The 25,030-nt window shown below is 48.3% G+C and overlaps 1 protein-coding gene across 5 annotated transcripts in view; it reads right to left on the reverse strand.

Annotated features, from left to right (window-relative positions):
• The window catches only part of CREB3L2 (cAMP responsive element binding protein 3 like 2), a 104,429-nt gene that overhangs the window by 65,079 nt on the left and 14,320 nt on the right, over window positions 1–25,030 (reverse strand). Inside the window, exon 2 of one of the 5 annotated variants that reach the window (XM_045191111.3) lies at window positions 22,453–22,804. The exons of 3 other annotated variants lie outside the window; for them this stretch is intronic. The gene's annotated coding sequence lies outside the window, so the exon portion shown is untranslated. Of the gene's footprint in view, window positions 1–22,452; window positions 22,857–25,030 lie in introns of those variants that run through there. One more of the 5 variants, XM_045191110.3, reaches the window with a different exon arrangement.

Here is a 25,030-nt window from a genome sequence, read left to right on the forward strand (position 1 = left end):
ATTAGACCATTCGAACGGGTGAAACGGCGTTCCCCAGGGCTGGGGGAATCTGCTCACCTTTTTCTAGGAAAAGGAACCCACGGGTCCCAGGAAAGTGGCAAAATTCAATTAACCTGGCTGTGGAAGAGCTGCTTTTAGAGAACAGTGCTTCTTTTTGTTAAAACAGAGGCCTTTCTCAAAACCTTGTGTGTGTGAATTTAATACAATACCACCGCCCCCATGTACATTAAAATTCTCCAAATGTTTTGTCTTCCTTTCTTCCTGCCTCTCCACTCACACAGCCCCACTGCCGTCTAGCCAGACATAGTGACACGGATTTCCCCAAACATCCAGGGCTCATTACATCTTTCCACCTTTGGACCCGAGAGGCTTGCAGCCCAGGATTCCATTTGTCTCCCATCTCCCCCGGCAAACTTCACAACCAGCCATCGCCCACTCACCTACCTAGTATGTCACCTCACCGTGTGCCCAAACTGCACCCAGAGCCCCAGACGTTATTTCTATGACTGCCTTTATCACTTACTTTGTGCATTTTTATCTATTTCCTGCTCTTCGAGGATGTGACCACAGGATTTAACGCAATGCCTAGACACATCAAAAGCGAAAAACACGCTGGATAACTCGATGAGAGGCACACCCTGTCACTTTCTCTGCCCTCCGCACCGCATCCCGTCCACCACAGGGCTGCCTGGTCACCGTCACACTGAAATGTCAACCCAGCCCTGACTACCTCCCACCAGAAAAAGACTAAGCACCTGCCACCTAGATGTCCACGCCATTCACTCAACTAATAAACAACCCTCAAACTCAAGAGAAGATGGATAATTTTCCTTCATTCTTGTTAAGTGAAGAATATGTTGCTAATCTAAATAATTTGTACTTCTTCCATTCAATTTACCTGCTTTGCAAGTTTTCCCCAAAGGACACACCTGTACAAAGATGATCTAGAGTGGGAGTGGAGGAGAAAAGATGCTAAATGCAGGGACTTTTCCCTCTTTACTCTGCTAAGGCATTAACTGATCAACAGGCAAAAATACTTCAGATAGGCCCTTACTCACCTTTGCTGTCACCGAGAGTGAAATAACAATCATAATGCAGCCTCTCCTCCCCAAAGGTGGAGGCATTACGTCTGGCATCTAGTGTACCGGGCCTGACCCACCAAGGTCTTGAGGAGCTGTTAAACTGAATCAATCACTTGCTAGTTTTCTCCGAAACCCAGGCCATCACTGTACCTCCATGGTGACTGAAGGAAGTAGGTAGCTCCCCGACCCCTCTTCTCCCTTCTTTGTTCACAGTTACTTCCCTGGGCTTAGTGGGATTATGGTTGAGTTTCCAATTTACAGGCCAGAAGACAATTCCGGGAGTTCGTGTTACCCCAGGCACACAAGGCCAAGGGTATGGCTAACAGACTAACACAGTTTGAAGAGCATTCATGTTTTAAAAAAAGAAGAAGAAGAACCCTGTTGAATTTGGGACTTAAGAGAAAAACCACTGAGATCTCAAATCAGGAATATGGGGAAATGATTGGAATTTCCACTCCCTCAAGATGATCAGGGAAAAAAATTCTTAGCTACATAAACAAACCCAGCAGCTTGAGATCATCTGATGGCTTAAAAAGAGTTCAAAAATAATTGTATTTACGGAACTAACTTATCTGCTTAGCATGTGCTCCAATGCAGCGTCTAAACGTTCCAAGAGACCCAGTTCACTGAGGGGAGTGGTCTTTTTCCCACACCCCTTCTGCACCAGAGGCCGATTAAAAAGTGTTCTTGAGGCAGGGCCACCTGAGCAGCCTCCAGCGAGGTCATCCAGCTGACGCTTCCCCACCCTGCCTGGCCACTGCTTAGATATGGGTGAGTGGATGAGGTCAGGGATGAAACCCAAGGAGGGCCCAGCAGAGTCACGGTCAACTTTTAGTGCCAACATTTTTCAAACTTGAGCTCTGGCTGCAATTTAAGGGAAATAATAACTTAAGCATCTCTTTTCAGTCTTCAGAGCACCAATTCATAGGCGGAGGGGGGGGAGGGGGGCTGTCAAATTTAAAGCAGAAAACACTATATATACTTGAGAAAGAATCTATTGATTCCCAGAAACTAGAAGTGACTTATGAATGAGGACTGTACAGTCCAGTACTATGAAGCTCCTTCCATTAAGAGGCTGTCTCCATGTTTCTGCTCACTGATTCTGGAATGGCCTTTTGAGTTGCTTTGGCCAAGAGAATGTGGTAAAAATGACACCGTCCAAGTTCTGAAACTGGACAGAACTTGAGTGCCCAACCCACGACCCGTGGGCCGCATGTGGCCCAGGATGGCTATAAATGCGGCCCAAAATCATAATTTACTTAAAACCTTTTTATTTTTTTGCTCATCAGTTTTTGTCAGTGTTTGTATAGTCAATGTGTGGCCCAAGACAACTCCTCTTCTTCCAGTGTGGCCCAGAGATGCCAAAAGGTTGGACGCCCCCGCCTTAGAAAGCTGAGCTGCTTTGTGGACACCCCAGAGCTAGCCTGCTGGATGATGAGAGTCGTGAGGTCCAGCACCCCAGCCACTCACTTCCTCTTTCATTCCAGCTGATTGCAGGCCACCCTCCAGAAGTAGAGCTCTCTAGCCGGCCAACCCCTGGCCACAGACTCGTGAGTTAACCCCGCTGACATCAGCGGAAGTATTAACCATCGGGGCTGCTTTCAAGTCGCTGGTCCATAGAAATTTAAGCCACTCGTTTGTTAGAGAGCAAAATTCATACACCATTTTCAAAAACTTTTTGGAAGAGAAGGGATAGCCATATGTCAGAGTGACATTCAATTCCTTAAAGATAGTAAAGCAGATCGATGATTGCTCCGATATTCTACAAACTAGGGTCAATGAAATCATGACGAAAATCAAAGTCTAAAGACCACATTAAATTAGTCTAGGTAAACTGCATCCTCAACCATCCAATGAGGGAAGAGGGTATAATATTTAGAAAATGTAAAGAAATTTTACTACTGAGATCACTAATACAGCAGAAAACTGAATGAGAAAATACTCAACTCAGTATCTTTTCACTTTCACTCCCTTCTCTTCGTATTCCTTCCATGTTCCCTTCCCTAGTTCTTAAAATTCCCACTCCTTCATATCCCCATTGTAGTTCTCTAAAAAACAACACCAGGAACACCAGGAACCTCCACTTATAAAGGCACTTTCGAGGTGCTTCACACACATTACAGTGTAAACTCTCACGACCTCTCCATCAGGGGAGTATGATTAGACCCACTTTCTAGAGCAGCAAACCAAGGCTCAGGGAGGTTGAGCAACGTGCCCAGGTCACAAGGTGTGAAGGTGCTGGAGCTAGAATTTAAACCGCCATCAGAGTGACTGCATGAGCTCGTGAGTTTTCCATTCACAAACCCCGTCCTACAGAGTAATGCGGGCTGAGCTCACGACAGACTTCTCGTGCGAATGCCAGCTTAAAATGCAGCAACTACAAATAAATGCAAAATAAAATATATGTATGTATGGGAGGAGACAGTATGTGAAAAAGAATGAAGGAAAGAAGTATAGTTGTGCAGACTGCAATTCTGCCCCCAAAACTAGAATTTTATTGATTTTGGCCAACGCCTTTCCATGACTTAGAGAGAAAGAAAGAAGCAGGAATATGCGATGGTCAGGGTTAGTGCTATGTTAGCCTGGCATGGTTCAATTCGATTGGACCAAGTATCCCAGAACCTGGAGCACACACCTGTGGAGACAGCAGGAGGGGAACCACTGGAAAGGCACAAAAATGCCACGGGCTAATTGTGTGCATTTGTAAAGAGTGGAAGCATAACACAACCCCTACTAAAGTCAGGCACGTGTTTTATTTACTTAGTTTTTAAATCCTCACCTGAAAACACGTTCACTCATTTTACAGAGAGAAGAAGGGAGAGAGAATGAGAGAGAGAGAGAGAAAAACGTCGATGTGAGAGAGACACTTTGATTGGCTGCCTCCCATATGCACCCCAGCCAGGAATTGAACCCTCAAACTTTTGGTGCATGGGATGGTGCAACCAACTGAGCTACACGACCAGGGGAAAGGTGCATTTTATTTAAATTAACAAATAAATCTAATCTTATTTATCAATTATTTTATTATTTTTATTAATTATTTTAAACCTAAAAGTCAATTATTTCTTTAACTCAAAAAGAAATGTGGCCTTAAAATCTGTTTTAGTGAGGAACTTAAACTTTTTAATTAAATCTTTATGTTCTGTATTAAAGTCATTTCCTTCTTCCAAATTATGGATAAACTGGAGAGGAGAGATAAAAATTTTTTTAAATTTTTGACTGACTCCAATTTTCACAATTTAAATTAATGAATCCAGTGTCCCTGAGATCAGGCCGGCATCCAATGAAACAGCAGTTTGGGGAAGGGCGGAAGTCCTCGGAATTATATCTGGGGAGACCGCCACCATGGGCCTCTCGCCCTGCACAGCCGAAGCAAAGCTGAGTGTGATCCTCTCTGGTGGAGTCAAATGGCCTTCCCACACCCGCAGGCCCCACCGCAGGGGAATCTCCGCCTGTCCCACCCTGGCCCGCTCTGCAGAGAGGCCCTTTCTTCCCTCCTCCCCCACAACAGCACACTCAGGGCTCTCCCTCCCTGCCCCAGGCGTCAACTCTGGCCCCACGCCCCGTCCCATCACCACCTCTGCCGAGCCCCACCAGGGTCTTTGGTGTGCTGGTCCCTGGAGAAGTGAAGCTTTTTCTTTTCTTGCCCAGAGGCACACTTCACAGGACTGTGAATTATCACCTTCACCACTGTTTCTACTCTCTGTCCCTGGGAATTCTCAGACTCAACCTTTGCTAAAGGACCCCTCCCAACCCCCACTTGCCCAGTACACTGTCCAGGACTCTTGTCACGTGTCTTAGGGTGCCACCCTCCTCATGCCCCCACTGCTCAGCCAGCCCTTCCCTCTACGCCGGACTTCCTAACTTTTCTGAACCACAGAAGCCCTTCCCTGGGAACTCAAACGGCTCCCCACGTCTCTGGGGACCTGCCCCCAGCCCTCCATCGGTCCTTCCTGTTACCCCTCCCCCACCCCCACCCGCACACCCTGGTCTGCTTCCCCATCTGCCATCCCACGGAAAGTCAGGGTCAGGGCCAGGGCCGAAGTTGGGAAACGCTTGCCCTCCAGCGGGGGAGAGTCAGAGAATGTTCACACGGAAAGGGTACCTGGAGGTTTTTAATTCAGAACTAGGCTGGACAGAGGAACAGGACATGTAGCACTTCTGAAGATGAAGACCCACACAGCTTAGAGCACCGGCACCTTTCATTGTTAGGCTGTCGTGCATGGGCCTGAAAGCTGTCTGCTTATCCCCTTCACTGGACGGCCGCGGCTCTGACTCTGGAACTCCATGAAGACTGCCGTAAAGAAGGGCCCTGAGCATTCTCAGGCCAGGTTGCTCCTCTGCTCCCAATCCTGGATCGTGTGAGACGAATCACTGGTTCCCAAGTCCTCCTTTCTCCCCTCCACCCTCCACCCTCCACCTTCTCCACCTTCACGCCCCCCCTTTGTGTCCTGCTCACTCTGACCCACGCACACCTGGCCTCCTCAGTGCTGCCCACGCACCAGCCACAGCTTCCACAACGGCATCCCCCCACATGTTTGGATGAGTGCTGCTACCCCAGCACTGCCCTCAGGCGCAAACGCCACAAGAGCAGAGAGGACGTGCCTGAGCATCCTACGTCCTTAGGCCATCCACCTGCTCCACTGCTCTCCCTAACACTGTCACCGCCTGAGAAAGTACACCTGTGTGTGTGTTTTCTGTCTCCCTCACTAGCACGTCAGCTCCATGTGGGCTGGGCCTTTGCTTCATTCACTGCCACATCCCAGCAACCAGAATATAGTACCTGGCACAAAGTAAGTACTCCATAAATATTTATTCAATCAGTGCATTCCCACCCTTTCCACTCTCGACATTGCCCAGTCAGCTCTCCCCTCGCATTCCTAGCCTGCAAGGGGATTTGAAGACTGATTCTGACACAGGAGCACCCCCCTCAGCCTTGAGTCCCTGGGGTCTTCAGTCCTTCATTTCTCCTTCCTTCCTCCCTCACACCAGCCCCTCCTTTGCTCTCCTTCCTAATCCAGAACTTTCTGTCACTGTCAGTATTTAGGAAAGGAGAGCAGAGGGAGGTAGACATGGAGTTTAATAAACTGGGAAGCGTGAGCCTGTTTGCTTCACTAGGAAGCTGCAGCTTCACATTCCAAGGGATCCCAGCATTTCTCCACCAAGGGGATCAACACTCCTCCCTTCCCCCCTCCAGTCCCGGATCCTTGCAGGGTGCAGGAGGAGGTACTGGACCCTAGAGGCCCATCAGACTAACTAGGAGGGTTTGGACCTATCAAGCGCCCACAAAAACTTGGGAAGTTGACTGATCACTTTGAAGATGCCCCTGGTTATAACCACAGGGGCACAAAGAAGCTGTCTCTCCTGCTCGTGATCCACACTTGCCCCACACATTTGTGCATCCTCTCTCCACAGCCATGTGGTCTTCACAGCCGTGTGGCCCTGGGCTGTGCAGACGCCACACGCAGGCTCCAGGAGGAGCCTGAACCCCGCATCGCAGCCATGCACTGCAGCTGGAAACACATTCAGCTAGCTGGGAACTGGACCAGACTTTAGTATGGAGCAGAGACTCTGGGCACTGGCCTTCATCCTGGCCCGCCTGAAGACAAGACGGGACCTCTTCCACGGTGAGATGGACACAGATGGGACAATGGGAAGTCAGGAGGGGAACCCCCTTATAATTTCACATCATCAGTAAAGTTTGCCACGGAACCCCATCCTCCCATGCGGGTCTCAGGAAACTCTTTTCTTTGCGACACCGCAAGAACTCCACTTCCACCGCAACAGAAGTCTTAGTAAGTACATGGTCTATGACATCTTCCAATTTGCCGATTAGCAAGACGACAGACACAGCCCTCCTACACGCTGCCATCTCCTTTGGCTCCAAGCCAGATTCCCGTTGTCTCGACTACCTTGCAGCAAATCCATGCTACCACTTAGCCAGCGCTGCTTGCTTCCCACCCCCGAAGGACATGTTCAATAGTCACCGCTAGATGGTTTCCAGGTATTCAAGGCAAGCTTTTCACTTTTCAAATATCTATACTGTACTCACCTCGCTCCACTTTTCTGTAACCCACACTTCACCTTGGTACTCCTTACACCGGTTTCTGACGGCCCACGTGACTTTTCTTATTTGTCTTAGGATCAAGACCAATCCTTCTACTTTCCAGGCATATTTTTTTGCTATCTGAGCATACCAGAAAATTTTCCAGTCACTCTCTGGTGTCATTTCCCCCTATTTTTGTATTATTTTTCCTGTTCTTTTTTTTTAAGATTTTATTATTTATTTTTAGAGAGAGGGGAAGGGAGAAAGACATGGAGAGAAACATCAATGTGTGGTTGCCTCTTGTGCACCCCCTACCGGGGACCTGGCCTGCAATCCAGGCATGTGTCCTAGACTGGGAATTGAACCAGTGACCTTTTGGTTCACAGGCTGGCAGTCAATCCACTGAGCCACACCAGCCAGGGCTACTTTTCCTGTTCTTTACAGATTCCATTGAAATGTTCTCCCAACTTCATCCTTCAAGAACTCTATTTGTATTAGAGTCTTTGACCACAGGGCTTACCTAATTTTTTCCCTAGGTCATTTGGAATCCTCCTCCCTAAATTTCTGATACAGAAATAATTGTGTTTCACTCTTACTTGATTTGTTTTTATAACCCTAAAACAGATATGATCATCCCCCTCTTAGTTTGTTTTTTTTGTGATTTTTTAAGCCTATTTTATTCAGTGTTTGGAATATCTGTAGGAAACAGAAAAGAAAAATAACAACACCAAAATAAGAATTTATCACAATCTATTTCCAGCAGAAATAAGTTTCTGGAAAGTCTAAATACCCACCCATATCCCCTTTAAAATTACCATTTAAAACAACACTCACTTAATCTACCAACAAGTCTGTACCTGGCTCCCCAAACACCTGTCACTACCAAATCAGTCATGTATTCTGACAGGGGAACGTTTCCCTCAGAGTTCATCCTTCCCCACCCAGCACAGGTATTGGAGCACCTGAGGCTGTGGATCCACCACATACAAGAATTTTAAGCCACTCAGATCTCACAGGTAAAGGTTTTCTCTGAGCTCCCTGCCCCCAGGGAGGGAAGGAAGGGAAAAGCTGTGATATCCAAGGTGGCCAGACACTGAATTATCTGGATAAACTGCTACCGGATTCTTCCAATGATACTCTATCCTTCAAGTTATAAAAAAATCACAACCCACTAGTGATTCTAGTCCCACTAACCATCTATTTCCACTGCAGAGACTATCCAATAGGGGAAACAAGATAGATGAGGAAACCGCCTATGTGAAAACACTCAGATATGTAGAGAGCTCCAAAGCCAGCGTGAGATCAAGGGGTATCGTGGTGCGCGGCACCCCACAACTGTTCAAGTGTTGCCAATTGCAGTAACCACCCCTCCTCCAGATAACTAACAATTTTCCTATAAACAGTAATTCCAGTCTCCTCCCTCTCTCCTTCAAACATACATCACACACACACAAGCACACAAATATATTTACACTTATTACGAGAAACAAAAGCCAAAAAAAGACAGGAAAAAATGTGGAATTCTGCCAGTTTAAGCATTTGATTTTTCTCCTCTAGAATAGTTACATGAAATCAATGACCAGAGCCACTTAACTTTGAGGTTTGGGAATCTACTTCTGAAATATTAGAATATTGTTATTAAAATGTTAACAGAACCTGTAACAGAGAGAAATGCTCCCTCTCTGATGCCCTGCAGACACACAGCTCCTGCTATACACATGCAAAGTAACTGGGGACATTTTGCTTGAGGTTTGAGCAGCGCTCGTCAGCAAAGACATGGGGAAATTTGTACAAAGTCATGACTGTTTTTCAATGATTCACAGGAGTCTCCAGAATTGAACTCGCATTATCAGGGATCAAGGGACCAGGCAAGAACAAAGGGATTTAGAAACGTCAGCTCTTCCCTGAATCCCTTTCCCACACCTACCAGTCTACCGCTGGCACCCACTCCTTGCCTCGCCCCTTCTCCCTTCCCTGGGCAATAAAAGGCACCTGAATTCCAGGCTCTCTTAAGATAGATTTGAGAATTAGTTCTCCCATCTTCTCGAGCTGGGCCTTCTGGATCAATTAATCTTTCCTTGCTCCAAACTCCAATATATTGAATATCGGCCTTTCTTCAGGTACAAGAACCTTGTACCTGTAACACATCCACAGGTGATTAGGCCCACGTTAGTGGTTCTTCTGGAATATTTCCTTAGGCCCCCTTACAAAGAGCCCGGCCCCAGAAAGCACTGATTAAACAGCCTTGGAGCCAGAACATGGCCCACGTGGGGAGAACCGAGCCAGAACAGGAAGCAGGGGTTCCCGTCTGAAAGATGCAGCTATCTGCAAAGCCTTGCCACAAGTCTGCTCTCCCCCAAGGTCCCGTGAACTGACCAAGGTGAGCTCTCATAAATCTCACTCCACGTAAAATGGTCTGATTTGACACCTGAGGAAAAGCAAAAGAAAGTGCTGATATTTGTGTCAAAATGGACAATCCACCAAACCTAGCCTCCTAGCCTAGGGCAGGAATTCTTAAACTTTCACATGGTCTTAGTCCACTTGGGCAGCTGTAACAAAATACCAGGGAATGGGTGGCTTATAAACAACAGAAATTGATCTACTTCTCTGAGCCTCCTCCAACAGGATCTACGTTAGGTCAGCCCCCCAGTAGAGACCCCCAACCTCATCACCTGGTCTGGTCCCAAGCCATAAATGAATCCAATTTGGCAGCTGCCACCTGCCACACCACCAGTTTCCAAATTAAAGCACAAAATAATTACAATGTATGAGAGCATGTCTGTGTATATATCACAGGGGGTCTGGGAAAAGTAGGGAGGAAAGAGAGGAAGGGGAAAGGGAATGAGGAAAGAAAATGGGACAAGAAAGCATCAAGAAAAAAGTGGAGCAGAAGAGCGAGAAGGAAGAAAGAAGATGCGGTGCCCAGTAATACAATGGGTCAAATAAGGACACTTGTGGAGCTGCTTAGTCGAGAGAGACAGGGAAATCTGGAACCACAGCGCGATGCCTGGTCTCCCTCGGTAAGCCAAAGCAAACTGTTCTCATTCTGAGAGAGAATGTGCACCGTATCAAGATTACAAATTATAAAAACAATGTTTGCTCTTTCGTCGAATACTGGATTTTAAAAAACACAGCTACAAAGAACTTTTCAGGAAACACTGGAGTGATTTGAACAAGGACGTAGAAGACAGTAGGGCATCAATGTTGAATTGTTTGGAGCAAGACGATTTTTATTGAGGTTGTTTAGGACTATGTCTGTCTTTGTTCTTCAAAGACTTGCTACAGTATTTGGAGCTATAATGTCGTAAAGTCTCAACGAACTTTCAAAGGGTCAGCAAAGCAAAACAGGCAGAGAGAGGAACAAGCTAATGCAAAATATTAACAATCAGTGAATTTGGATGAAGGCTATGTCTCCACTATAATATTTTTACAGCTTCTCTTGGGTCTGGAAATTTTTGAAAGAAAAAGGTTAGGGGGAAAAATTACAAACTAGCCCCAACCCAAGAAGCAAAATTTCCATAACCCTCAGGACCTCCTCGTTTACCCAGTAAGCTCCTCCTACTGACCCTGAAGGCACTATTATGTGAGGATTAAAGGCTCATCCAGCTCTCGATTCAGGCTGCCTGGCTGGGGTACCATCTATCAGTGCTGAACAGAACACGTCACTCAATATCTTTAAGCCTCAGTTTCCTCACCTCTAAAATGGGGCCAAAAGTAGTACCTAACTCAAGGGGTTGATTGTGAGGGTCAAATGACATAATTCACAGAAGTTGTTATTATTATCGAGATGAGAGAGGACAGAATAACACCATCCCCACTTAAACCGCCCAAATAGGATCCTAAAGCGTAAGCTGTCGCGTTGAATTTCTTTTCTCTCTTCCTCCATGCAGAGAGCAGTCTCAGCCGGCGAGGGCCAGAACCCACAGAAGCCGGAGTGCACCCACACATCACATCTCCCACAGAACAGGGTGACGCCCTCCACCAAACACAGTGTCTTATAAACTCTGCTCCTTAACTTCTCGTTCTGGCTGAAGCCCTTGCCACAAAGAAACAGCGACTGTACCGACGAAAAAGAAGCCTGCTTCTGTGAGCAGGAGAGGCCAGGGAGCAGGGGCAGGGCTCAGTGGGAAGCCCAACGTCAAAAGTGACTCCTTCTGGCAGCAGCAGTCCGGCCGAGGACCTGGGAGGCTGGCTTCTCCCCTCCCCACAGTAACAGCCTTGACGGCTGCGAGTGTGGCCCAGACAGGGCGCATTCCACAGGGCTGGAGAGTAGGCGTGGGGCCAGCGGCCGTTAAACACCACTTTTGTATCCTCCAGCAAGAAAGAATGTCTGGAACCAACAGCATGTGCCTTGTTCTAAGAACAGCTTTCTCCTCTGGCTAGTTCTCCAGCTTCCAGCAGAACTGCTGTGCGGTGCACGTCCACCTCTACCGCCCGTACTTTCTAACCCCGGGCCTCGGTGGGGTATGAAAGATATTCATACTTTCTAAAAAGTCTCGGGCATGGCACGCTTCTAACATCAGCACCATCAGAGCCCCTGAATTAGGTTAGCAGGAACACTGCCACACACACGGATAAGTCTACACAGCCTAAAGTTGCCCACTTATTCCCAGGAGGTGAGTTGCATATTACAGAAAAAAAAAAAACTAAAGGCAGGCACCTAAGTTGTGACACGGGACACTGAGGGGGCCTGCAGCTGTTGCGAGTGGGTGTGGAAGAACTCAGGCCCTTACTCGGCATGATAATCAGAACCCCCTGCTAGGTGTCTCCTTCCCTCCCACTGCAAACCACCTCACCCTGGGTTCTACTCGGCATCACGGACTTCCCCGGGGAAGCCACAAAAAGCCGCAAGATGTTCACTACGCCTGCTCGGGCTCTTTCTACCTTTCTCAAACTATTAATTAAAAATTAAGCCAATTAGTTCAAAAGAGCAAGAAAAGGAACATAACCTGAAGTTCTAACACTTGGATATTACTTAAGAAATACCAAACATATGCCAAATGAGTAATATATAGGCACTAAAAAGTAAAAGGTAAGTATCGAAATAAGAAGAATGTCCATCACTGATATAATGAGTGTGACACAAAAGTTATATGAAAACTAGGAATTGTGGTTACACAAATATATTCACAGAAAAATGCATGCTAATGCAACAGAAATTCACAACAGTTTTGAGGGCGTAGTAAGTTTTGGAGAGATGTCTTTTTGTTTATTTTCCAGTTTCTGTAATGGAGGAGTATTCTTCTCATAACGAACAATACTGTAGCAACAGTTTTTCTTGATAAGAGATACAAAACAATGAATCTAGAATGAGAGCAGGTTTTTTATTTTGAGCTCCATAGTCATCTAAGGGCACTCCACACCGGGTATGGTAACATTCACCAATAAATACATTGTAGATAAACCAACCCAAGGAGAAATGTCTCACCAGCAAGTTCCCAGGTGGATACCCTGCAAACAGGGCCCTCCTGTTTGATTTGGGGAATGGCCCCAAATACCAACACAAGGACCAAGACTTCAGGGCCCCTACAAAAACTATTTATACAGGAGAAAATACACACACACACTCAACGCACTCCAGAATATTGAGGAAATATGCTAGCATGAAAGCCTGAGATGGTCTGAAATCCCTCAAGTAATGAGGGACTTAGTCATAGGGATCCCTCTTCCCATTTATGTGCCAAGGGTCCTCGGGGGTGGAGACGCTGGCTGCTGGCTGAATCCTCAGGCGCGCAGTGGGGGCGTGCTCCAAGTCGACAAGCTTTGACTAAGTCAGGCAGAACTACAGCCACAGACACACACCACCTTTTCCTACACAGCGACCCCCAGAGGCCTGTACTGTTTGAACGCGACGGAGATGCACATGGCCTTGGGAGCCAGAAGGAAGCACAGCTAGAGTGAGTCAGTCAAGTGTGGTCCGCAGGGCAAGTAGGCAGCAATAGCTACGAGATGTCCTATGGATGAGGAGGTGAGAGCACAGGGCCCCTCTGGCACCAGACGGGCTACCACGCCCAGAGACACCGCAGGGCCAGGATCTTCCTCCTACTGCCATGCAGACGCGCAGGGAGAAGGGCTAGAGGGGTCCCAGTCAGCCGTGGCTTTACATTCAGACTCGAGACCCTCCCTTCAAAGCCCGCTCTCATTGTTCATCAGTTGCTCACACGGAGCTTCCAATTAATGACTCCCCCATCCACGGGCACAGCTAAACTCTCCGGGAGTTCCTTGGGCAAGTTTTCGCAAGGTTTCTAGCAACCTACACACATTGTATGAGCTGGCACCGTATGTCCCACGGTGCACGTCCAAACCATTGACTGCCGGGGCCAAGCGGGAATCTGCTGGGACTGAGAAATGTCGGGAGAGGGAACTAATTAGAGGCAGGAATATCTGTAGTGTCAAATTACACATCCGTCAAGCCAAGCATCTGCCTTTAAAAAAAAAAAAAAAAAAAGCAATCTCCTTCAGTTAAAAAAAAAAGTACGTAGAAAGACTTGTCCTCCAACCCCCATTGGGTTCATTCATGGAACAGACCTTTCTGAGTGTTTATAATGAACATAAATTGCAAAACATTATAGCCCCTCTGAAACAAAGGCACCCCAATATCAAAGAGCAAAGAGAATTTCCTTAAGGCTTGAGTTATTCTAAAGGATATGTTAACAGGTCACTGCGCAAAGGGGAGACAGAAGGAAAAGAGTTCCAGAGAGAGGGAAGAGCATGTGCAAAGGCCCTGTGGCAACAAGGAATTTATTTAAAGAACTTTAAAAGGGGGAAAGTTCTTACAGCTGGAGCAGATGCAGAGGTCAAACCACAGGGGAAGGTAGGTGTAGGTCTCGCCAGGGACGGTGTTTTGCTCATAACAGCAATAGGAAGCCATTGAGCTGTTTAAGGAAGGGCAGTCACCGAATCCAATTTGCATTTTGAGAAGATTTCTCCCAAATCCGGGGATGATGGTAAGGAAACAGAGGACAAGAGAGGTGGAAAGAGTAGTTCATAGATCACTGCAGTAGACCTGGTAGTAGATGAGGGTACCTTCGTCCAAAGGAGGCAGCTGGGAAGATGGAAAGAAGTAGATGGAGTCAAGATATTTAGGCAGAAAAGTCAGTAAGACCGAATGACTGATGACATACGATGTCAAGGATGGCTCCTAGGTGCCGACCTGCCCGAGTGGATGGATGACTGCACCGTAGGCCGAGACAGGGAACAGGTTTGGGGTGGAGCCTGGGGGAGAGCAGCATCGCAGGTTCAGTCTTTGACATGTTTCATGGGGGAGCCTTAGAGAGAGCAAGATGGCAACTGGGTGATCGGGTTTCGGAGAGAGATGCAGGCTCAGGCCAGGTCTATAATTTACATACTGCTACATGTAATGTGTAAATTACAGACCTAGCGTAATACGGACGGTAACTGAAGTTATGGAAAGTTGCCCAAGGAAAGGTTACAGAGTGAGAAGACATGGCATTTCAGCATCGAGCCCTGAGACACTCAAACCCTCTGAGAAGACTGTTTGACTCAAAGGAGGTGATGTGTGTGAGTGGAACTTGTGAACTACACAGCACTATGGAAATTAGTTACTATAAATACTGAAAGGGCTTAGAGATATTTCTCCATCTGTATTTTATAGATGTAGAAATTGAAAGAGAAGTTACAGATCAAGGCCCACGAGGGCATTAGTTGTAAGAGAAAGGAATCGGGCAGAAGTTTATATCAAAGCTCCAAAAAGTCCAGGAGAACAGACTGTCCAAGTTCTCCATGAGCCCAAGAGGCTCTGGGAAGCAGGGTCAGCGTCACTCATAATCAGGGCATTTCTTTTCGAGAACCCACAAATGGGCCCTGTGCTGAGACCTCTCCGATGAGCTGGCTTCAGCTCCCAGGGGCCCAGCTGACACACTGTAACCTCACATCTGCAGGACTCTTGACCCTGCCCCCTCCCTTAAAGGGCCTTTGTCATTTGTTCCCCAGGCCCACAGGCAGGACAGAAGGGCCTTTGCTTCTGTACTCCTTAAAAGCGGGACAACGTTTGGAGAGCAGGGAAGTTAGAAAGAGACTTCATTCTGCACATTTCAGGCAGGAGCAGGACCCGTGACTCAGTGCGAAGTAAAAACACAAGCACTACACAACCCACTTCTCCTTGAGGCAGCCTCCTTCTCCCATCGCCTCGGCCCCCAGTTCTAAAATAGCAGGGAAGAGAGCGGCAATCCAGCCTTGCACAAAACAGCTTTTCTTACGCTCTCAGGAAAACTCTCCGAAACTCTCCCAGCATGTGCTCGGAGTAAAAGTGACTTCACCCTCAAAACAGTGGCCTTAGGGTCATCCAGCTGCACACATCAAATGCAATTCAGCTCAGGTCACTGGGGAGGACAATGAATGGGAGGCTGGACTAGATGACCCTCAGTGGGTTCTCTAGCTCCAAGATTCCGCTCCCATGTGGAATAACCAGATGTTCCTATAAAAGACCCAGCACCTTTCAAAAGCATCCACTTCCTCTACGCTCATATGTGAATCAATGGCACTCGGAATTCCAATTAATCATGTTTCGGGTTCACTGTGGATATTGAATCAGCCAGGAGTTTGTTCTCACCTACGTTCTCTCCGGGCCTTCTTGGGGTCCCTTTTCCTAAATATGCAGTGGCCACCCAGCCACCAGCCGTGTGCTAAGACCTGCTGACCCGACACCCTTTTTCCACACAGATGCCACCTCTCTCCGTCCAATGCCACCGTCGAGCCGTGGATGGCGTCAGCCCCAAATGAGTCATCTGCAGAAGTGTGGGAGGGTTTCTCTTCTGGGCCAACACTCTAATTTGAAAAATGTAAATCAGAGCAAAGACGAAAGAATCGTATAATGAATACTGCACGCCAACTACCTCGATTCTACGGTTCACATTTTACTGTTCTTGCCTTATCATAGATCTACCCATCCATGTATTCGTCCATCATTCCACATTATGTTTTCGGTGGTTATATAGTAAATTCCAGGTGCAGCATATACAAATCTGACCTGGGGACTACTTAAAAAATTCTTATGGCCCCCTCCTCCCAGAAATCTTGATTTGGTCAGTCTTGACTGGGGCTCAGGCATCAGTAATTTTTTTCTTTACTTTTTTATTTTTAAAAGATTTTATTTATTTATTTTTAGAGAGGGGGGAGGGAGGAAGAAAGAGAGGGAGAGCACATCCATGTGAGACAGAAACTTCAATCGGCTGCCCCTCCTAAGCACCCAGACAGGAGACCGAACCTGCAACCCAGGCATGTGACCTGATCAGGATTCGAACCAGCGATCTTTTGCTTTGAGGGATGACACCCAACCAACTGAGCCATACTGGTCAGAGCTTGGCATCAGTATTTTTAAAAGCCTCTCCAGGTAATTCAAATGTGTAGGTAAACGGACAGGTGAGAATCTACTTGCTTCCCATGAGCCCTGATCGATGGGAGGGGGAGAGGTCAGAGGGCGGAGACAACAGAATGCCACAGCCTGTGCAGTGGGCAAACCACCACAAAACCAGCCATCCACAAACACTAGGGGCAAAGGACGGGCGGGGGTGGGGGGAAGACTCGCTTGGAAAGACACGCCTTCATTCCTTCAGAACGAGGCTGCAGCAAAGGAAGTCAGCTCTAAAGACACTGCCTGAGCTTAAACCCTGGTCCATCAGCCCTGCCCAGCCACCTCCCATGACCCATGCGAGTTCCCTTCCCCCCATCGCACTGCCTCCAGTCTCCAGTGGGACGCTGCACAGAAATGGGCTTGCAGGTCTTCTCAAACTCAAACTCTAGCAAAAGGAGGATTAGCAACAGACCCGGCCTGGGGTTTCCAGCACAGACAACCCACAAGTGTCTGTGGCAGCCGCTGCTGAGACAGCAGCAGAACCCTTTCTGTTCCCTCTGAGACGCAGAGCACACACAGGAAATGGTTACGCAACTACGCAACAGCCTCCAATAAAACTGAGAACAGACGACACCTCCGGGAGTTCAGCAAAAGGAATGACAGATAGTGACCACGCACAGAATCTTGGAGCAACTCACTGGGCATCTAACCAAATAATCAGTAGCTGTATCAGAAAAGCCTGGATATGAATTTAATGTTGAAGGCAAGAGAGAAAGAGAGAAAGAGAGAAAGAGAGAGAGAGAGAGAGAGAACCAATAGACCTTGTTTTGTTTGCTTTAGGAAATGTGGAAGCTGTAACCAGCAGCGCCTTTTAATTTGAACTTAACACCTTACAATTAGGGAGCACCCTTGACTTTTCCTAAAGTGATTCCACCAACTTTGGAATCAATGAGCATTATCATTCCACGTTACCAATGAAACAAATGAGGCCAGGGTAAAAAAAAAAAAAAAAATTACATCAGAGACCACTGAGCTCCACGAACCCAAAACATGTAAGTGACCTGACTTCTGGCCACGTTTTTGTAATCAGAAAGCACTTTACAGAAAAATTGATATCGAGGCCAGGGAGAAAAATCTCTCTTCAAACAGACTTAACAAAGGAAAAGATGAGCTTTAAGATCAGAACAAAGCAAAAATAAATAAATAAATACAAGTGTCCTGATGGCATTTCTGGTTCTTATTCCAGAAGCATCTGAGGTGGGTGGAGAAACAGCACCATGTTTAGGGAACAGAGATAAACCACAGCCTGGAAAAGCCAGGCCTCCATCCGGGTGATGTCAGCACAGTTTACGTGGGTTGGAGCAGGTTAGAGTTCTGTGAATTTGGGGAGAGTCCATGATTTATCTCTGAATGTCCTATAAAGATACCAACTTTGTACTTTCTTTAACTTATTGGTGAGGCCTCAGGGGGCAACTTTTAAAAGCAAGGGATTTACACACAAAAAATCTGTATCTTTTTGCTTCTTTTGTTTTTATTAACTTTTTTGATCGTCTCCTGAGGACATTTTTTTCATGACTTTTAGAGAGAGAAGAAGGAGCGGGGAGAGAGAGAGCAAGAGAGAGAGAGAAACATCTATGTGAAAAGGGAAACATCGATTGGTTGCTTCTTGTAGGCTTCCCGACAGGGGATCAAACCTGCAACCCAGGTATGTGCCCTGACTGGCGATTGAATCCATAACCTTTCAGTGCATGGGACGACGCTCCAATTAACTGAGCCACACTGGCCAGGGCTGTATTTCTTGCTTCTTTTAAAGCCGGATCATCTGCCAACACTGGGTCCAAATCCCCACCTGGTAAGTCTGTTTGAGCTGAGTGGCTGCTGCTTCCTCTGAACAGGTCCTGACCTCTCCCAGTCCCTCCAGTTCCTCCTACTCCCTATGGTACCTGCCTGACTCCTGAGCTCAAGTCAGCGTGATGGCAGATGGTCCAGGAAGGTGGTCATGGTCAGCCATGACGCTCCCTGAAGATCAGAAAATCAGGTCACATTGTTTATCTGGTCAGGAAGCTGACTGACCCAATCCACTGTTACTCCCACCGAGTGATGAGGAATGAAAGGAAATGAGGCCCCTTTGGAGTTAGTGCAGCAGGGGTGAGTCAGCTGGGGCAGGAGGCTGGGTCCCCACTCGGGGTGTGACTCCTCAAGTCCCAGCCCATTGCAGCACTGGACACAGAGAGCTGCTCGAGAACCACCCATGGAATGGAGACACGCATGACGATCTCAGAGACACATGCACTCATTTCGCCAGCAGCATTGTGCTAGGCTGAACATACAAGAGTGGCAAAAATGAGGCCAGAGTTGCTGATGGCATCTCAGAGGTTGTTTGGGAACTCAGAATTCTGCGACAAAACTCTAGAACCACAATATGAGTGTTCATGGATGCTACTCCGAACAAAGAAAATTTAAAATAGTTGTACTGTAAGTGCAAAACCAGAGAAATGGGCAGCATCTGCCTGGAGGGCCCTATCGGGAGAGGAAGTAGGGCCCAGTGCACACTCAGAAGGTGGAAGAGCTGGGCTCGAACAAGGCGTCTGCTGCAGGCGAGGGGAGGAATGGACGCCACCGTGCTCTGCATCGGGCACCACCTCTGGTGCAGCCATCTCAGCTCTAGCATGTTGTAGTCATTCTCTTCCACGACACTTCTGTTTTCAGTCTGATGTTCCTACTTCCATGCCCCAGGGTCAGGGCAGGGCAAACTCTGCTAGATTGACTAGGCAAAGCACCACGAGGTCAGGCCATCGGGCCAAGACACTCAAAGCACAGGTCGTAAGCTGTGCCACTGCTTCCAGATGGGATTGTCGCCCAGGTCCTTGCTTCCCTGGCACTGAAACATGCTGGGACTTCCAAGTGGATAGGTACTGAAGGGGTTAGTCAGGAGTGGGAGGGAGCAGGGAACCTAATCAGATGTAGACCTGACCCTCAAGAAAGGTTCACAGGCTAAGTCGGATTCTTGGGCTCCTTCCAGCTGAACCTGGTATCAGTAGTTGGTAAGGTGTGGCACGGATGGGTGCAATCAGCCCCACAGGATGGGCACCAGGACAACTACCCAGCGCTTCTCAAATGTGCATGGAATCGGCAGGGGAGCTGTTGGGTCTTCAGATTATTACTCAGGTAGTCTGGAGTAGGCGATGTTAATACTGCCCGTCCATGGGCCGCACTTTGAGTAGCAAAGCTCCAAGCCAGTAGCTTCATTTTAGCATCACTAGGGAAGCTTTTAAAAATTCCCGCTGTCCAGCCCTCATCCCAGAACCAATTAGATCAGAATCTCTTGGGCTGGGACCCAGGCAGCAATATTTCTTGTGCTCCCAGGTAATTATAATGGGCAGCCAAGATAGAGACCCATTGCTCTGGGCATGGGGGATGGTCATGGCAGATGCCTCCAAATTCCAGGAGGGTTCATCAGACCCAAAGCAACTAGAGCGTGGGGTCGCCAAGGACGCCCAGTTAAGATGGTCTCACACCAGCTCTGGCCAGGTAGCTCGGTTGGTTAAGATGTCATCCGTATACTCCAAGTTGTAGGTTCAATCCCAAGTCGGGGCAAATGCAAGAAGCAACCAGTGAATGCATAAATAAGTAGAATAACAAGTCATTGTTTCACTCGCTCTCTCTCCCTACCCTCCTCTCTCTCTAAAATTAATCAATAAAAAATCTTTTTTTTAAATAGGTCCCAGGCTGGTGAGCCACACCCCTAAGCCTGAACAACACAACCAGAGAAAGAGGGCGGGAAGAGGTGCTGGTGTCCAGGGCTTACCCCAAGCATCACTGACGCCTGTAAGCAGCAAACTGAGATCCAGATTCCCCCAACCAGTGGACCAGGCTCCTAAAAGGCATGACTGGGTTTGCTCAGGCAGACTCCGGAACAGTAGAACAATGGGCTACAGGTCCTCAGTATTTCGTGCTGGCGCAGTGCGAATGCCCCTCGGTGCCCAGCTGCTCCCTACACTTGGAGAGTAAATTCTGCAGTTTCCAGTCCCCACAAACACCCTTAGCAAGGCACACCACACACGTGACATCCTCCAGGGTGCCGTCATCGATGGGGACCACAAGTCCTCGCGACGAAGCAGGAGGATCTCAGAATAGATTCCAAACCCTGTGTTCAGGCCAGCACACTGTCGGGGCTGAGCGAAGCCCTAGAAGCAGCGGCAGCGTTAGAATACAGAGAAGGGAAAGATCTAGGTGACAGAAGAGGGAAGGAGAGAGAGAGGACAGAAAAAAAGGAGCAAAGGGAAGGAGGCAAGAAGAAGGAAGCCAGGTGGGAAAAAAAAACACCAGACCCAGGCACACGCCACTAGGGTCCTTCAGGGACTGTGCCCGGGGCCAGGAGCGGCCCAGCTCTAGGCTACGACTAGGAGCAGCCCAGCTCTAGGCTAAGACTAGGGTCAGGAGCGGGCCAGCTCTAGGCTAAGACTAGGTTTCAAAAATGATTTAAAGGGCTTAAGAAAACCCGTAAGGTCAAATAAAATTCAAAAAGGAGAGCAGGATGCTTGATGTGGGAGAACCAGAAAAAACCAGGGAAGACTTCGCGTGAGCCCTGGGTGCTACGAATGAACACGTGGGCCAGGGCCCTTCGTTAACAACCAGAAAAGACACCTTCACCGTTGGTCTACTTTGAGTCCGAATCTTAAGAACACTGTGAAAGGTCTTTAATGAGCCAGTTTTTTTTTTCTTTTTTGGCTTATGATGTAAGCCACTCATTTTTTATGCATTCTTCACAAAAAAGGGTTTGTTCCCCCCAAAACAAAGACAAAGGGCTGGGTTTAAGGGGGCAAATGGTACAGCAACCAGTGGAAGCACTCCCTTTAGCTTGGGGGTGGTAAGCTCACCTGCCAGTGGTCAGGGTCGAATTAGCACCCGGTGGCAGGAGTGAGCAGGGCTTCCCTGGAACGCTCAGGGGATGGGCAGCAGCCCTGTGGGGCTTCCTGTCCATGCACAGTGACCTCTGTGCAGTGACCTCTGTGCACAGGCCTGCTCCCTTCAGCCTCTACTTAGCAACTTGAGGGCCATGAAAACCTTTTGAAAATGGAATGACAATGCCCATGTGCCCCCATGTCAATATACGGGGGAGCACTTCAGGGGGTTCTCAGGCCCATGTGTCCCTGGGCCCAGCTTCACAGCCACCACTCTACAGGTTTCCAAGTCCCAGAGGCCTCTCCCAGCAAGAAGGCACACTGCCCTGGCCACCACCACTTGTCCCACGAGAGCCTTGTGAAACTCCAGTAAACACCCAGTGATACGGACTGAGTTGCGTTAACCCAAATTCCCATGTGAATACCCTGACCCCCACTGTGACGGTCTGTGAAGAGGGGAGCTTTGGGAGGTAATGCAGGTTAGATGAGGTCGTGAGGAGGGTGGGGCCCTCATGATGGGATTAGTGCCTTTAATGGAAGAGGAAGAGACCAGAGCTCACTTGTGCTCTCGACAGTCTATCTCTCTCTTCCACGTGAGGCCACAGCAAGAAAAACAGCCAGAAGAGAGCTCTGACCAGGAACAGAACTTGCCACACCTGGATCTTGGACTTCTGGGTTTAGGTGACCCATTTTATAACGTACTGTGAGAGCAGCCCAAGCAGACTAAGACACGTAGAGATGGTCCATGCCAAACCCCTCCACCTGGTCCGCTGGGGGGCATAAGTGCCTCCGAGACACTCCTCTTCTACACACGGCCTGGAGGCAGGGACAGAGGACACCTTCCAGAGCGCTAGTGGGCACACAGGCTCAGCACACAGGAGAATCGCACACAGATCGCGAGACAAGGGCAGAAACAGAATGCCAGGCCCACAGGCAGCCCTGGGACAAACAGGGCTGAGATGGAAAGTTCGAGGGGAAAGCTGGTGCAGAGCTTGTGGGCTTCCGGGCATGTTCCAGTAACTCCAGCTCATTTAATCCCCCCACTGCATACAGCCAGGAGCCCACAAACACAGCCGGCTCAAGGCTGCTCTTCTAAAGAAAACACACCAGGTTTCAGGGCAGTGTTATTAAATGGCTCCAGCCAGGCAAAGTGGCTTGCTTCCAAACCCGTGTTTTTAAACACCGTCCGCTCTCCACCAGATAATAGGCCTTCACAAATCCCTGCGCAGAGCCCGTTTCTCCACGCCTGGCTCCCGGGTCTTCCATGGACTTCCTTCACTGTTAGCATGCGCCTCGGCTTTGTCTCACGCACGCGATTGTTCTGGCAGCCCTGAGAGCCTTGGCTCCTTCAGGGCAGAGCTGTCTTCCTCGTAGGGCTTTTGTGATCATTCCAGGAGGCCAGATTCCAGGTTCTGAACTCCGAAATGGCCCAGTAATTATTGTTGGCCGGCTGCTTTTCCTGAGAAAGCATAATCAGACCTTTTGATTCCCACATACACAGCACCTGTGTCCCTGCCATGCCCCCCCCCCCGCTCCCTCCAGTGAAAGGGGCTTCTTCAGAGCCCACTCGCATTCCGGGCACAGTTTACACTTCAAGGGATGATGATCAGGCCAGCCCGGGAGTGCCGAAAAGCGGGGTCTTGGCACACTGCACAGAAGTAGAAGGAAATAAATAGCCCCCTTATCTGTGTCTTAAAAGGGTTGTGCTCAGCCATCTCAAAGGTCCCTACCTGACCTATGATCCTGTAAGTTTGGGAAAATGTTATTTTGTAACATGGCAGAAACTGCTGCTTGACCGCTCCACTATTCACCCTCCCTCCCCTCTCTCTCACATGCCAGCCTTGTTCAGAGAGGCAAGGTATCCCACTGCCAACACCTGCCTTCTTGGCCTCTCTTGTGGCAAGGGGTGACCCCTGAAACCTAAGATGGGGACCTCGGAGCAAGCCTTGGCTTTTCTATTTTATTTTTTAGAGAAGGCAAGGGAGAGAGAAAGAGAGGGAGAGAAGGATCAATATGTAGTTGCCTCTCACGCGCCCCCTACTGGGGATCTGGCCTGCAACCCAGGCATGTGCCCTAGACTGGGAATCCAACTGGCGACCCTTTGATTCACAGGCCAGCACTCAATCCACTGAGCCACACCAGCCAGGGCTGGCTTTTCTAATAGAGGTACCACCCTCCTCTGCTTTGCCCTCCCACTGTCTTTGTACTGAGAAGTCTGACATTGTGCCAGAGGTGAAGCAGCCATCTTGCAATCACGAGGTGATTCCCATGAGGACAAAGGTCTCCCTGCTGAAGATGACAGAATGAAAGGGTGGGACCATCCGGGGCCCCACTGGTACTGTTCAACCCCTACGCCAGTCCAGGAGGCCTCGCTCAGGACCTCTTGGTTCACAAGATAAGGTGACCCTACCACGTTTCCATTGCTATATTTTGAGGTCAAGTGCCACATACACTTGCAAGCTTGAAACTTTTGTTCCTGGTTTCGTTTTGATATTTTTTTTTCTAAAAGCATATTTGGCTTAGGTAATAGTTTCTCAAAAGGGCAATGAAAAAAATCTACCTACCAGGATATTTTTGTTTTGGTTGGCAAATACCATAGAACAAACTTTATGAAACGTTGTCTGTGTTTCATGAAAAACCAATGAAGGGCTAACCAGTCCCCCAAACTGCCGCAGGGCAGCACACATTGATGTTTCTACCCTTCTCTTTCTCCCTACTTTCCCCTAAAATTAAATAAATAAAATCTTAAATTTTTTTAAAAAGCACAACTTTGGGGGCCTTGGTGGGGAGGATGGCAGGTGGAGACTTGAGCACAGCGCCCTCTCAAATCCCTGCTGAAATTGCCGAAATAACAACAAGGCAAGGTGGAGGGGGCTCCGTTCTCACGCCAGAATCTCCATGGAACTTCTGCAGCTAGCACGCTGGTTGGTCCAGGGAGAAGGAAGGTGGAAAAGAACAATTTAGAACCCTGCTTCCCAGGAAAGCAGACCCAGGAGGTTCTGTCCCTGACTTACATCAGCTACCCTGGAAGGTCAAAAGCTGAAGGTAGTTCAGGCCATGGGTCAGAAGGAGAGTGCTGCGGGTTAAATGCCTTTTGCCGCAGCCCATCAATAGCACTCAAAGCCGCCCTGCTGGGAAGGCCCAGGGGACTGGCAGAGTCACAGCAGATGCAAGCCCTTCATGCCTGCCCCCCCATGCTGTGCGTAGGGCCCCACAGAGGCTTGTCCAGGCCACATTCACCGTTCCTTCCCCACATGCCTTGTGTTGATGGATTCCTATCTCAATCAGCTCCAGAAATGCTGTTTATATTAGAAAAACACTGTTTATATTAGAAATGATCTCAATGTCCAGTCATACAGGGTTATTTAAGGGGACGGCAGGGTTGGGGAATGGGCTGGCCTCTTTCCTGCGCAGGCTCCTGCGACTTGAGGAATGCTAACACCTGCCACCAACCCACCCCCTCAAAACCTACAAAGAATATCGGTTCTGCAGAAGCAGGTGGCTGAAAAACTGAAGTGCGAATTCGGTCATGCAAATCAATACCAGGCCTCGAACCTAAAAAGATTCAGGTATGGACTAAGGAAACTTATAGGGTTTCTTTTTCCCCTCCTAAATGTCTGGTCACAATTAGGCCACATTAGGGTGGTCAGAAGGTGCAAACTTCCTGGTATAAGATAAATCAGTC

This window comes from Desmodus rotundus, chromosome 6 (genome assembly GCF_022682495.2).
Source record: "Desmodus rotundus isolate HL8 chromosome 6, HLdesRot8A.1, whole genome shotgun sequence".
Classification (NCBI taxonomy): domain Eukaryota; kingdom Metazoa; phylum Chordata; class Mammalia; order Chiroptera; family Phyllostomidae; genus Desmodus; species Desmodus rotundus.